Genomic DNA, 15,372 nt, shown 5'->3' with positions numbered 1-15,372 from the left:
CTGGAGACTTGGGAGGTCATCTGTCCTGAAGTCAGTGTTTGTGGGGGTGTGGAGGCTGGGCTCTCCTGGTCCGCCATCTTGCTGCCATCACTCCAGGCGTCTCCCCCTTTGCTGCTTTAGACATGGTTTCCTTTGGTTCTTTGAACATACTTAAAAGAGCTGATTTAAAGATTTTGTCTAGTAAGTCCAACACCTGTGCTTCCTCAGGGACTGTTTGCATGGGCATTTTTGTGAGTGTGTGTGTATGGGCCATACTTTCTTTTTTATTTGTGTATCTTATGTCTTATTGTTGGAAATTGGGCATTCTAAATAACATAACGTGACAACTCTGGAAATCAGATTGTCCCTCCTTCCCAGGGTTTGTTGTTTTGCTGTTTCTGTTACTGCTGTTGTTGTTTATTTGCTTAGTGACTCTACCGTGCTAACTCTATAAAGTCTCTGTATTTTTTGTTGTTTGTGGCCACTGAAGTCTCTTCTCAGCCTCGTGGTCAGCCATTGATTGGATAGAGATTTCCTTAAGTCCCTGGAACCAGAAAGTCTCCCAGGCTTTGTCAAGGGGTTCTATATGTGGGGCGCACTTTCATCACGCAGCCTAGCATCTACAGCACTGGCTTGGTCTCTACTGCCTGCTCACAGGGGGCCCCAAGATGAGCCAGCGGTGATAGCTTACTGCCTTCTCCTACCTTTCCTGATCATGCACGCAGCCCTAGGCATGTGCACAGCTTTCTGTGTGTGCATGGCCTCCTTTTCCACACCTTCTATGGAATTCTCATTCTCCAGCTTTTCCTTTTAAGTTTTTTGGTTATTAGCTCGTTGTTTGCCCAAACTTATTTCTCCTTCAGGCAGCTAAAATGTTATATAATTGCTACTTACTGTTTTTGACAAAAGCTCCTGGGGGAGGAAATAAAAGACTGTTTACACTGGCTGAGCTCTGAGCCAGGTCAACTAAGGATGAGCCTTACAAGTGGGGTTTTCCAGGGGACTGCCAGACAGATCAAGTGATGATGATGCTCTGACATTGGGGCTCTGAAAAGCTCCACTCTGTTCTGACTCCATCAGTGGCAGCTGGGCTGCTGGGCTGCCGGTTTTCCCAGTGATTTGCTAGTGATTATGAGTCGTTAGTTTTCAAGGTTATTGTGGGCTGGAGAGCAGGGGGTGGGACTAGGGCAAGTTAAAATGTCACAAAGCTCTAGGTTCTTATCAAGATTCATTGTTTTCCTTGAAAAAGCACCCCATCCCTGATCGCTACAAACTTTTGGTTAATTTCTAACATTCTAAAGCAGTTGATTCTGACAATTTTTGCCAGTGATCCCATTGCTTTTATGGTCAAGAGGGTTTTTGGAGATTCTTATTCTGCCAGTTTTTGATAATGTCACTCTTATGTAGACAAACTTAGGCCTTTTCTTCTTTGTGATACTTCTTATGGCTTTTATGCTACTGTTATTTTCTCCAGCTAAATGCCACCGTGGATATACCTGTAGTTGAACAAAGTTGGGTTTATTGACTCTTTGCAACACAGAAGCCATACATTATGGGAGAACTGTGAGGCACCTCATCAGGAGTATTACAAAGGACTTACAGGGTCTGCACCTGGGTCAAGTAGTTTTGAGAAGGTTTTAAGGAAATAAGGCTTTTCTTTGAACTGGACACTTTCTGGAGGTGAAGGCAAGTCTGTGATTGCATATTCTAATAAATCTGATTTAGAAAGTGCTAGGAATGAAGTGAGATTAAAGCTATAATTGACAAAGAAGTAGCAGTCACCCTCATTAGCTAGGGCCGGGGGTAGAGTAGTCTGAATAATGGCTGCCACAGTCATCAGATCATAATCCCTGGAGGCTGCGAATATTTCCTTAGATGGAAAACTTGTCTTTTCAGCTGGGACTAAGTTAAGGATCTTGAGATGGGGAGATTATCCTGCGTTATTCAGGTGAGCCCTAAATATATTCCCAAATGTTTATGTAAAAGGGAGGCATGGGGCGCCTGGGTGGCTCAGTTGGTTGAGCGTCTGACTTCAGCTCAGGTCATGATCTTGTGGTTTGTGAGTTTGGGCCCTGCACCAACAGTGCAGAACTGCTTGGGATTCTCTCCCCCCCACCACTTGTGCGTACGTGTGCTCTCTCTCAAAAATGAATACATAAACTTAAAAAAAAAAAAGGAGAGGCAGAGGTTCACACATACCTGCTCTCTGTGTCTGTCTGTCTGTCTCTCTCTCTCAGGAGAAGACAGTGTAAAGATAGAGCTGAGAGATTTGAGGATGCTGACTTTGAAGTCTGGAGGGATGTGTCCACAAGCCAAGGAATGCCTACAGCCACCAGAACCTGAAAGAGGCAAGGGATGGATTCTTTCCTAGAGCCTCTGGAGGAGGCACTGCACTGACTATACCTTGATTTCAGCCCAGTGAGACTGATTTCATACTTTTGTCCTCCAGAACTGTAAGATGATACATTTCTGTTGTTTTGAGGCACTAAACGTGTAGTAATTTGTTACAGCAGCCCCAAGAAACATACAGGGGATGTCTGATCATTTTTATGGTTTGGACAATGTCCTTGTTTTTGTCCAAGTTCATGGGTTATGGGTTGAATTGTCTACTCCTCAAGTTCATATGTTAAAGTTCTAACCCCCAGTACTGTAGAATATGACCTTATTTACAAACGGCCAGTAGCATGGGCCCCTAAACCAATATGACTGGTGTCCTTACAAAAAAGGGGAATGTAGACAGAGATGCACTACAGGGGGAGCACCAGGTGGAAATCGGAGTTCTGTTGCCACAAGCCCAGGAACCACCAGAAGTTAGGAGAGAGGCCCGGAACCGCTCCTTCCCTTGCACCTTCAGAGAAAGCGTGGTCTTGCAGACACCTTGATCACAGGCTTCCAGTCTCCAGAACTGCCAGACCTTACGTGTTATCTAATCCACGTAGTTTGTGGTACTTTGTTACGGCTTCCTGGCCAATGAGTACAGTTCAGAGATGATTACAGAGTGGTCTTGCTTTTGTCTTGCCTGTGACCTTGTCTGACGTTGACATTGTATGAAATTGTTTATGTTCGACAGGAAAACTCCAGCGCCTAGCTGTGAGGGCCGGGCCAGCTCTCCCAAATGTCAGGGACCGCTTTTCTCTTTCTTATCACAGAATCTTTACTCATCTGATAAATGTTCACTTTATATTGTCTTTTTTTTTTTATTTAAAAAAAAAATTTTTTTTTTCAACGTTTATTTATTTTTGGGACAGAGAGAGACAGAGCATGAACGGGGGAGGGGCAGAGAGAGAGGGAGACACAGAATCGGAAACAGGCTCCAGGCTCTGAGCCATCAGCCCAGAGCCCGACGCGGGGCTCGAACTCACGGACCGCGAGATCGTGACCCGGCTGAAGTCGGACGCTTAACCGACTGCGCCACCCAGGCGCCCCAATTGTCTTTAAGCATTGTAACTAATTCTTTCTAAAAAATATTTAAACCTTCGATCCATTTGGCATTTATTCTGGAGGGGAGATGGGGCAGAGGTATATGGCCTCAAGTAGAGGCCGTGATCAAAGGGGCTTGAGGTCCAGACTTGCTGAGGTCTTTATGAACCTGAGTTCAAAGCTGTCTTAGACCAATCCCCTCAAACTGCTTCGATTACTAGGAGTAATCTCAGAACAGTCCTTTAGAGCATTTAGGGAGTAGTTTCTTTCTCTCTTCCTTGTCATTCTTGATCGAAGGAAAGGCGTCAGCCCCCTTTAGTTACAACAGGTCATGGCTGTGAGTGCTTCTCACTACAGCCATTAATTCGGAGGATAGGCTCATCAGCAGAAAACCCTCCCAGAGCCCCACGTGCCCCGGGCATCTCCTCTGTCTATTTGGATAAGTGCAGTGCGGGATCAATTATGGATGAGGCTCGATGGGAGATGAGTAAGTGGGCTGTTGTCTACTTTGAAAAATTAATGGGATCTGATTAACACAAGAGCACACTCCCTCTTCCTCAAGCCAGAGAGGCTCAGATCTCCACAGAAGCTCAGGGGTGGGGTAGCGGGGAGCAGTAGCCCCTGTGTCTGTGTGGGGTTAGATTTGATTCATGGAATCATACTTTAGACTTATCTACCCCCTTGACAGATGAGAATACTGAGGACCTTCAAGGTTAAACAGTTTGCCCAAACAGCAAAGAAGGAAAGAAAAATAGCCAATTACTGGGTTTTAAAAAAAGTTTGCTTATTTATTTTGAGAGAGTGAGAAAGTGAGAGTGTGCATGTGAGTGTGAGCAGGGGAGGAGGGGCAGAGAGAGGGGGAGAAACCCAAGCAGGCTCCACACTGTCAGCACAGAGCCCGATGCCGGGCTTGATTTCACAAACTGTGGGATCATGACCTGAGCTGAAATCAAGAGTCGGGTGCTTAAAATAAATTTTTTTAATACAGGAAATTTAAAACCTATGCAAAGTAGAGAGAATAATATCATGTAGACATTTTCAAACCTTTTGGTCTCATTTTACACTTACACTCTTAAAATTTTTTGAGAACCTCCAAGAGCTTTTGGACCTGTGGGTTGCATCTATTGCTGTTTGCTATATTAGACATTAGAACTCAGACATTTAAAAATATTAATTCACTTAAAAATAATACTCCCATTACATGTCAACACAAATACTTTTTTCCTTGATAATTTATTTCTACTATAGGATTTATTTTTATTTATTTATTTAAATGTTTATTTTTGAGACAGAGAGAGAGGAGAGTGTGTGCAAGCAGGGGAGGGGCAGAGAGAGAGTGAGACAAAGGATCTGATGTAGGGCTTGAACTCATGAACCATGAGATCATGACCTGAGCTGAAGTTGGACGCTTAACCAACTGAGCCACCCAGGTCCCTCTCTGCTATAAGCTTTTAAATGCTAGTTATACATCATCCGTTAGATTTTACTTTATTTTATTTTGTTGTTATTGTGGTAAAATATATCCAAAGTTTACACTTTTAACCATTTTTAAATGTACCATTCAATGGCACTAAGTACATTCACATTGTTGTGCAACTCCCGCCACTACCCGTCTCCAGAACGTTTTCATCTTCCCATACTAAAACTCTGTACCCATTAAACCCTAACTCCCCATACCTGCTGTCCCCAGCCCCTGGGAACTACCGTCCTTCTGTCTCTATGGATTTGACTGCTCTAGGTACTCCGTATGAGTGGAGTCACACATATTTGTCTTTTTTTGTCCAGCTTGCATCATTTAGCATAATATCTTCAAGGTTCACCCTGTGGTCGCCTGTGTCAGGGTTTCCTTCCTTTTCAAGGCTGAATAATATGCCATTGTGTATATAGACCACATATTGTTTATCCATTCATCCGTCGACAGACATTGGGTTGTTTTCACCACTTAGCTATTGGGAGCAGTGCTGCTACACACATGGGCGCACAAATACCTCTTTGAGACCCTGCTTTCAGTTTGGTTGTGCATATACCCAGAAGTGGCATTGCCGGATCAAATGGTAATTCCATGCTTAATTTTTTAAGGATTGACACACTGTTTGCCACAGCCGCTCTACCATTTTACATTCCCCCCAGCAAAGCCCAAGGTGTCAATTTCTCCACATCCGTGCCAACACCTGTGGTTTTCTGTTACAATTTTCTTTTAAGTAATAGCCATCCTAATGGTTGTTAAATAACTTTTTATAAAAAAAACTAAACTATGTTTTTCCAAACCAAAAAATTAGTAAGATGAGAGGCATTGTTTTACATTCTGCAAATCCTTTGAATGTCTGGCTTACTAGGCAGCTGGCTTCTCAGATCTGCTTCTGCATTTATTTCATGGTTGTCCAATCACATGCCATGTAGCCTCTGGAAAATTCCACAGTACCTTCATGAGAGGAAGAGAGGGAGAAAGGCAAATGACATTGTAGTGTTATTAGGCAAATAGTTCTGACTTGGCAGACCTGTTTTCATTATTACCTCAGGGTCTATCCTGTTGCGTCTCTTCTCCCTTTTGTGCCTCCCCTTCGTCATTTTCTTTTTAAAGCTTTTTATTTTTAAGTAATCCCTGCACCCAGCATGAGGCTCAAACCCACAAGCCGGAACCCACAACCCCAACCCACAACCCTGAGATCAAGAGTCACATGCTTTACCAACTGAGCCAGCCAGACGCCTCTCCCGCTTTACCACTTCGAAGCAAATTGGCAGCCGTCAATTCTTACCAGCATTGTGTTGGGTACTTTCCTGCCCCGGCTTCTTAATCCTTGTTGCAGATCTGCTTTATTAGCATGTGTGAGTGTATGGTTGTTCAGTTGTGGGAACCAGGCCCCAGGGATGCTAGGAAATGTTCCCAAGTTCATGCCTCTGGAAGCTGATGGCACACGGGCTGGTGACCAGGTCAGATCTTTATTACACATTCTCTTATCTTTGACTTCAGACCATGGGAGTCATTGGGGCTGCCACTGGCTTGCTTCTTTTTCCCATTGGGACTTTGGGGAAGGCATTCCCTGCCTCCCTCTCTCAGAGGTATATGGATGCTCTTTTCATAGATTTTAAGGAAGCCTTCTGGGCCAGGCCTCCTCCGGGCTGCTGGGCACAGAGCTGGGTTGGATGCTGCTGTGTGAAGTAATTCTGGACATTTCTTCGGGCATAAGCTGAGAAAGCATTTGCCCTCCCCATTTGGAGGCCCGGGACTGGGAGTGGTGGAAAAACAGCAGAAGAACCCAGGCTGGTAGGGTTTGGTATGGTCTGCTCCAGTTTGAGCCAGGACACCTCCACTCACTGTAGAATCACAGAGCTGAGAGAAGATGGGGCTCCAAAGTCATGTAGTCCCGACCACCTCCCAGGGCAGGAATCATCTCTGAAATGCCCTACCCAAAGGGTGCTAGACCTTTCTGTTTCACCCTCAATGACAGGGAACTCACTCCCTACCTCAGCAGACAGCCAGCCTGTGGATGGTACTCTCATTGTGAGAAAGCTCAGCTCACGTTGGGCGACCTTCCAGGAACAACCCAGATCTGTGTCGTGCTGGGAAGAACCCAGACTGGGAGTAGAGATTGCTGGGTATACGATTAGGGTAGCCGTGGGAAAGCCTGTTCCCCCTGAGAGTTTGATTTCTTTGTTGTCAAGAGAACTCATCTCTGATTCTTTTTACCACTCACATTTATTTTCTGATTTGGCTTCTTTTTCTCCAGAAGTGGTCTTCAGGAACTTGGAGAGAAACTGTGGTCCCCTTCAAGTGTGGGCATCACCTTTCCTCTTGGGGCACGTTCTTAGCTGCCCATCCAGGCACTAACTATCTCAAGAAACACCCCTGTCTTCCCCTGGCTCTTTCTGTGGAGTTTGATCCCAGCACAGGCCTCTAGGGTTTCCAGGAGCAGTCCTGGATTCCACAGACCTGCTGCAGCCCCGAACACCCATAGCTCCTTCATCCACCCTCCGTGACAACTCCCTCCCCCAACACCAATGTAAGCTGTCCTCTGACTTTATAAAGACTTAGTAACTGCACCATCCATGAGACTTTGCACACCTTTGCCATTTATCCCAACTGATTTTCAAATAGTGGGACCTTCTGACAGGAAGAAGAAAGAAAAATAAAGCAGAAGATCTCCACAGTCAGGTAATTGAGAGAAAGCTGGGACTCAGACTGCCTTTTGGGTTTGGAAAGGGTGTGGATGTGGCTCATCAGGTCCTGGCCTGAGAGTCCTTCCAGGCTGGCAGGCTGGACCTCCCATCTCCATGGCAACTGTTGTTATTGGTAACTGAATAACCATCTCCAACAACAGCGGCTGGAGTGGCTGCTGATGGTTTTCCCTTCTAGTTGAAAGTAAGAGGAGCCAGGCTCTTTGCTGACTGATTCCAAATGCTGAGCTCTTTGCCCCCATTTGGGGATCTTCAGTTGATACTGAGCAAACAGAGGCTGCCCTTCTATTCCCCTCCAACTTCTGTGACTTAAGCAGTGGGACAAATTAACTTAGCATGTACTTTCTAGATTCTTTCTGAGAAGCTGAGAAATCTACTCAAGGACATTTAGCTAGCAAGGTCCAGAAGCTGAAGCTTGACCATCTAATTCTGAAAGCATGCTTGTGACCACATGGCTGTGATGTCTCCATCCTTTTCCTCTGAGACCATGTGGAAACCTTCTCAGCCGTCCTTGTGAAACCATTGTTCTAATATTGTGAGGACAAGTGGCATTTCATAGTGATTCATGGGCCCCCGTGAAGCCATCCCACTTGATTGTCCTGTAGTGTAGTCAGCGGGACCTCAACATACTATAGACCTGAAATTATTAGGGAAGTAGAGTATTTTTTTTTCAAAATTACTTTTTTATTAATTAACAGGATTTATCCGAGTTCATTTGGAAAGGGTTTGCATCCTTTCCATTCTCCCCAAGGTCCCTAATTTTGTTTGTTGGTTTGATTTTCTAATTTAATTTAATTTAATTTAATTTAATTTAATTTAATTTAATTTATTTTTTTATTTTTAAATTTACATCCAAGTTAGTTATCATATAGTGCAACAATGATTTCAGGAGTAGATTCCTTATCTGTTCAGCCTATCCCCCCCTCACAACCCCTCCAGCAATCCTCTGTTTGTTCTCTGTATTTAAGAGTCTCATGTTTTGTCCCCCTCCCTGTTTTTGTATTATTTTTGCTTCCCTTCCCATATGTTCATCTGTTTTGCATCTTAAATTCCTCATATGAGTGAAGTCATATATTTGTCTTTCTCTGACTAATTTCGCTTGCCATAATACCATCTAGTTCCATCCACGTAGTTGCAAATGTCAAGATTTCATTCTTTTTGATTGCCGAGTAATATTCCCTTGTATATGTATACACCACATCTTCTTTATCCATCTGTTGATGGACATTTTGGGCTCTTTTCATACTTGGGCTATTGTCAATAGCACTGCTATAAACATTGGGGTGTATGTACCCCTTCAAAATGGGACACCCATATCCCTTGGATAAATACCTAGGAGTGCAATTGCTGAGTCATAAGGTAGTTCTATTTTTAAATTTTTGAGAACCTCCATACTATTTTCCAGAGTGGCTGCACCAGCTTGCATTCCCACCAGCAGCGCAAAAGAGATCCTCTTTCTCCGCATCCTCGCCAACATCTGTTGTTGTCTGAGTTGTTAATGTTAGCCATTCTGACAGGTGTGAGGTGGTATCTCATTGTGGTTTTGATTTGTATTTCTCTGATGATGAGTGGTGTTGAGCATTATTTCATGTGTTTGTTAGCCATCTGGATGTCTTCATTGGAGAAGTGTCTGTTCATGTCTTTTGCTCATTTCTTCACTGGATTATTTGTTTTTGGGTGTTGAGTTTGATAAGTTCTTTATAGATTTTGGATACTAACCCTTTATCTGATATGTCATTTGCAAATACTGTCTCCCATTCTGTTGATTGCCTTTTAGTTTTGCTGACTGTTTCCTTTTCTGTGCAGAAGATTTTTATTTTGATGAGGTCCCAATTGTTCATTTTTGCTTTTGTTTCCCTTGCCTCCAGAGACGTGTTGAGTAAGAAGTTGTTGTGGCTGAGGTCAGAGAGGTTTTTGCCTGCTTTCTCCTCTGTGATTTTGATGGCTTCCTGTCTTACGTTTAGGTCTTTCATCCATTTTGAGTTTAGTTTTGTGTATGGTGTAAGAAAGTGGTCCAGGTTCATTTTTCTGCATGTCACTGTCCAGTTTTCCTAGCATCATTTGCTGAAAAGACTGTCTTTATTCCATTGGATATTCTTTCCTGCTTTATCAAAGATTAGTTGGCCATACGTTTGTGGGTCCATTTCTGGGTTCTCTGTTCTGTTACATTGATCTGAATGTCTGTTTTTGTGCCAGTACCATACTGTCTTGATGATTATAGCTTTGTAATACAGCTTGAAGTTCAGGATTTTGATGCCTCCAGCTTTGGTTTTCTTTTTCAAGATTGCTTTGGCTATTCGGGGTCTTTTCTGCTTCCATACAAATTTTAAGGTTGTTTGTTTTACCTCTGTGAAGATGCTGGAGTTATTTTGATAGGTATTGCACTGAATATGTAGATTCCTTTGGGTAGTATTGACATTTTAACAATATTTGTTCTTCCTATCCAGGAGCATGGGATAGTTTTCCTTTTTTTGTGTGTCTTTTTCAATTTCTTTCATAAGCTTTCCATAGTTTTCAGTGTATAGATTTTTCACCTCTTTTGTTAGATATATTCCTAGGTATTTTACGGTTTTTGGTGCAATTGTAAATGGGATCGATTCCTTGATTTCTCTTTCTGTTGCTTCATTATTGGTGTATAGGAATGCAACCAATTTGTATGCATTGATTTTATACCCTGTGACTTTGTTGAATTCATGGATCAGTTCTAGCAGTTTTTTGGTGGAATCTTTTGGGTTTTCCATATAGGGTATCGTGTCATCTGTGAAGAGTGAAAGTTTGACCTCCTCCTGGCTGATTTGGGTGCCTTTTATTCCTTTGTGTTGTCTGATTGCTGAGACTAAGACTTGCAATACTATGTTGAATAACAGTGGTGTGAGAGGTCATCCCTGTCTTGTTCCTGACCTTAGCGGGGAAGCTCTCAGCTTTTCCCCATTGAGGATGATATTAGTGGTGGGTCTTTCATATATGGCTTTTTATGATCTTGAGGTATGATCCTTCTATCCCTACTTTCTTGAGGGTTTTTATCAAGAAAGGATGCTATATTTTGTCAAATGTTTTCTCTGCATCTATTGAGAGGATCATGGGGTTCTTGTTCTTTCTTTTTTTGATGTGATGTATCACATTGATTGTTTTGCAGATACTGAACTAGTCCTGCATCCCAGGTATAAATCCCACTTGGTTGTGGTTAATAATTTTTTTTAATGTATTGTTGGATCTGGTTGCCTAGTACCTTGTTGAGGATTTTTGCATCCATGTTCATCAGGGAAATTGGTCTATAGTTCTCCTTTTTAGTGGGGTCTCCGTCTGGTTTTGGAATCAAGGTAATGCTGGCTTCATAGAAAGAGTTTAGAAGTTTTCCTTCCATGTCTATTTTTTTGGAACAGCTTCAAGAGAATAGGTGTTAACTCTTCTTTAAATGTTCGGTAGAATAGAGAAGTAGAGTATTGACAAGGTGAAGGGACTTGCTCACCCAGGCCACTGTCTCAGACTGCCTGCTCTCCCTGTCCCACTCTCCCTCCAACCTTGTAGGGGCGTGCAGTGGGGCAGACTTGCCACAGGGATGAAATTCAGGCCTCTTTCATGGAGGACCCTTTGGCCTTTCATTATGTTTTATCACATCTCTGAGTACTTTAATTTTGTAAAACATTTCAGGCATACTTCCACTGGTTGGTTTTCCTGGGTGGACTTTGGAGTTGCTTCTGTTAGTTCTTAGATCTGATCTTGCTGAGTTTTGAGTGGAGTTATACACAGCTCACAACTCGTGAAGGCCCTGCCCTGTGAAAGAGAGGAATAACCCAGTGTTAGGTGTCTGACCATCTGTGTTCAAATCCTAGTGCCCCTTCTCACGAAGGACCCTCATCTTTCTGATCTTTCATTGGCTTCTTACAGAGCTGACCACTCCCTCCATCATGAACATTGCCCTGTCCTGAGCTCCTGTGACCCCACCTCTCCCTGGTTTTACTCTTGTCTCTCCGGCTGCTGCTTCATGGATCCCTGTGATCTTCCTCCTCTACTTGATGTCTTCATGTTGGAGTGGTTCAAGACTTGGTCCTAGGTGATACCATCCACCATGCCTATGGTTTCAATTCCTTCCTGTCCCCAGATCACACCTCTCTTTTGAGCTCTAAACCTGCATTTCTCATGGAAGGCCTTGCAGCTCTTCCTGGATGTCCCTAAGACACAGCAAATTCAGATCATCCAAAACTAAATGTAACCTTTTCCTACCAAAACTTGTCTCACTTAACCCTCACCAACCCCACTCTCCATTCCAGTGTTTCCCATCATAGGAAATGGTGCCACTCTTCCCACAATAGTCAATAGACAGGAACTGGGGAATCATTTTTGACAGGTACTTCCTTCAATTAATCCATGCTTTTGTCCTTATATACTAAAAAGTCTCTAGAATCTGTCCAGTTCTTTCCATCTCTACCACCATTGCCTTCATTCACTGTTATGGCTTGCGTCCTTACAAGTCTCTTTGCTTCTATCCTCCCCCAACTATCTGTTCTGTACTCTAGTTAGAATGACCTTAAAATATAAATCAGATCATATTGCTCCCCTGCTATATTCCTATTACAGACTTCCCCTGCTCTCGTGACAAAGATCTGTGGTGGTTTTAAGACACAGCTTCAGAATACATTCTCTCCCTTGAAACTAGGTCGTGATTGTTTCAACTAATAGAGCATGGTTAAAATGATGTGGGACTTCTGATGGTAAGTCCTAAAAGGCCATGCACCTTCTGTCTTGTTGGTGGAACATTAGCCCTTAGAGCTCTGGGTCACCATGTAAGATAGTTTGATCACCACGAGGCCACCATGCCACCAAACCCATGTCATGCGGAGTCCATATATTGGTGTTTTGGCTGACAGTCACAGCTGAACCCAGCCTTTGAGTTATTTCACACTAGGAGCCAGTTATGTGAGTGAAGAAGCCTCTAGATGATCCTGGATTCCCCTACTTCAGTCATTGAGTCACGCTGGTCATTCATGTCTTCCCAGCTGAGGCTCTAGACATTGCAGAACAGAGACCAGCCATTCATGTTGTTTCCTGTTTGAATTTCTGACCCACAGAGAGATGACCATAATAAAATGGCAGTTTCTTAGGGTGGTTTATTCTGAAGAAGTAGATAACTGTACCAAAGTTCAGATCTTCCACAACATATAATTAGTGCACAGTGAATGTTGGATGAATGAAAGAATGGCTACAGGTAATATTGTTGATATTGTTTGGTGGCCATATTTGGGAGGCAGCAGAACTTTTGTGGCTTCCAAGTGACATGGGCTCTCCTGATTAAACTTCTTACCATGACAGGGAGCAGATAGGAAGGAGAGGACCTGGGCTGTGTGGGGTTTCATCCAGGTGGGAGGAGAGTCTCAGGGCAGGGTGGGTGTGGGGGGTGGTCAGGCAGGGTGTACATGCCATGCATAAGTTCCCTACATCAGCCTTTGTATCTGATTAATGAAAATTGGCCATGGTGGGTGGAGGCAAAGCCCATTCCTGACCTGATGGAAAACTTGGATAGGGTTCACTTGCCCTCCCCGGGCACCATTTTTATACAGATGTTAGATAAGAGCCCAACAAAAGCCTGCTCCAGCTCTGTAGATCTATATGTCCAGACGACCAGGAAACCAGGAAGAGCTGCTCATAAATGGCTCTATAATCCAGGCAAAGTCAGCAGGGAGGGTTACAGTTTGTAATTAAAAAAAAAAAAAAATTAACCACTTACGTCCTCAATACATTCAATTCCTAATCCCCTTGAAAAGGATCTTTAGGCATCTAATTGACATATTTTAAGAGACATATTGGCTAGTTAGACATCAATTGACATCCTTATTAAATATCAATTAACACATTCCCTAACTTGATATTTAATTAGCTTGCTGGAGCTATTCTTTTAAAAGTCAATTAAATGCTTAGAATATTCTTACAAGTTGACTCCACTGATAGCGATTATGTATGAATTCCTGTCATAAGTGGTTTTTAGTTAATTGCAGGGCAAGCTGATTCTGAATATACACATCAGGTCTTTCAATACGAATTTTAGAATCAATCATTAGATACTTAATGAACCTTCTTCTCAGTGCTGATTATGAATAAAAGTCACGTCTGGCTCTGGGACTCTGGGCTATTGTATTTTCACATGACTGCAAAAAGTCTAGGCCAAACAGTCCATGCCCCTGCCTGTAGGTAGAGTCATGCTTCAGTTTTTAAAAATTGTGATAAAATACACATAGCGTAAGATTTACCATCTTAACATTTTTTAAGCATGTAGTTCAAAAGTGCTAACTACATTCACATTGTTGTACAGCCAATCTCTAAAAATTTTTATCTTGCAAAACTCAAGCTTAATCCCTGTGAAACAATGGCTCCCTATTCCCCCTCCCTCCCAGCCCCTGGCAACCAGCCTTCTGCTTCATTCTCTCTGGGTTTGACTGCTCTAGGTATCTCATGTAGGTGGAATCATACAATAGTTGTCTTTTTGTGACCGGCTTCTTTCACTCAGCATAGCGTCCTCAGGGTCCATCCACATCATAACCTGTGTCAGAGCTTGCTTCTCTTTTCTTGTTTCTTTTTTTTCTTGCTTAAAATTTTTTAAAAAATGTTTATTTATTTTTGAGAGAGAAAGAGAAAGAGGCAGAGCGTGAGTGGGGGAGGGGCAGAGAGAGAGGGAAACAACCTGAAGCAGGTTCCAGGCTCTGAGTTGTCAGCACAGAACCCGACGCAGGGCTCAATCCCACATACTGCGAGATCACGACCCGAGCTGAAGTTGGCTGCTTAACTGACTGAGCCACCCAGGCGCCCCATCTTTTTTAAGAATGAATAATATTCCGTTGTGTGTACAGACCACATTTCATTTTCCGTTCATCTGTCCATGGACACTTGGGTGGCTTCCACCTCTAGGCCATTGTGGATAACGCTGCTATCAACACGGGTGCACAAATAGCTCTTGGAGACCCTGCTTTCAGTTCTGTTGCCTATACACCCAGAGGTGGAATTGCTGGATCCCGTGGTCATTCTGTTTTGGTTTTTGAGAACATGCTTCATTTTGAGGTTTATTCATTCAGTGCATTCTTTGAGCACCTTGGCTATGTGGACACTCCTGAAATCAGGAGCTCGGTCCAGGGGCGCTGCAGACCCGGGAGTGACTGTAGCCTGGCGGGGCTGCTAGTGTGGTAGTCAAGTCCCGGCACAGGTGGTGTGACTGGGATGGTTCTAAGCAGTCGTGTGGCATGGGTGTGGTGCAGCAGAGGACAAGGACCAGGAAGGGGTGGTTGGGTGGGGGAGGTGTGCTGACAAGAGGTAACAGCAGGCCCAGGTTTCCCCTGCACGCTTGTCATCACTTCCACCGTGGTGGATGTTTCCTTCACCTCACAGGAACTTGCCCTTCACCTCTAGTAATCTCCCTATAATTACTGAGTTCCTATTATCTGCCTGGAACACTGCTACATTTTGTCACATCATCTGTCTGAGAAGGAGAGGTTGCTAGCATTTCCTCTGCTTTGCACGCAAAGATCTTGGGCTCAGGAAGCCTAACTCAGCTGCCAGGGGGTTCAGAGCCGAGGAGTCCATGCCTGAATAACACCAGACCTGCGCAGCTCCCCCAGCACTCACAGCTGAGGAGGTAGGGTGGTACCTCAGGCAAAGGTACCTCAGTGACCCCTTGCCTGGGGGCGTCACTGTTGCTGGAACTGTCCAACGCTGTTTTGTGGGCCAGCTTGGAGTAACTTGAGTGGTCAGTACCTGGATCAGTTGGTGGATCTTGCAGGGTTCATGTGGGAAAGAACTCTGACCTATCAG

General features: G+C 43.8%; 1 long non-coding RNA gene across 1 annotated transcript in view; it reads left to right on the top strand.

Annotated features, from left to right (window-relative positions):
• LOC123580181 overlaps positions 1-3,170 on the top strand; it is a 70,465-nt gene extending 67,295 nt beyond the window's left edge. The window contains exon 6 of the long non-coding RNA XR_006703161.1: positions 2,217-3,170. This is a non-coding gene — a long non-coding RNA (uncharacterized LOC123580181). The remainder of the gene's footprint in view (positions 1-2,216) is intronic.
• Positions 3,171-15,372: the final 12,202 nt, after the last annotated feature.

This window comes from Leopardus geoffroyi, chromosome A3, assembly GCF_018350155.1.
Source record: "Leopardus geoffroyi isolate Oge1 chromosome A3, O.geoffroyi_Oge1_pat1.0, whole genome shotgun sequence".
Classification (NCBI taxonomy): Eukaryota; Metazoa; Chordata; class Mammalia; order Carnivora; family Felidae; genus Leopardus; species Leopardus geoffroyi.
This window is presented reverse-complemented; position numbering and strand designations above follow the sequence as displayed.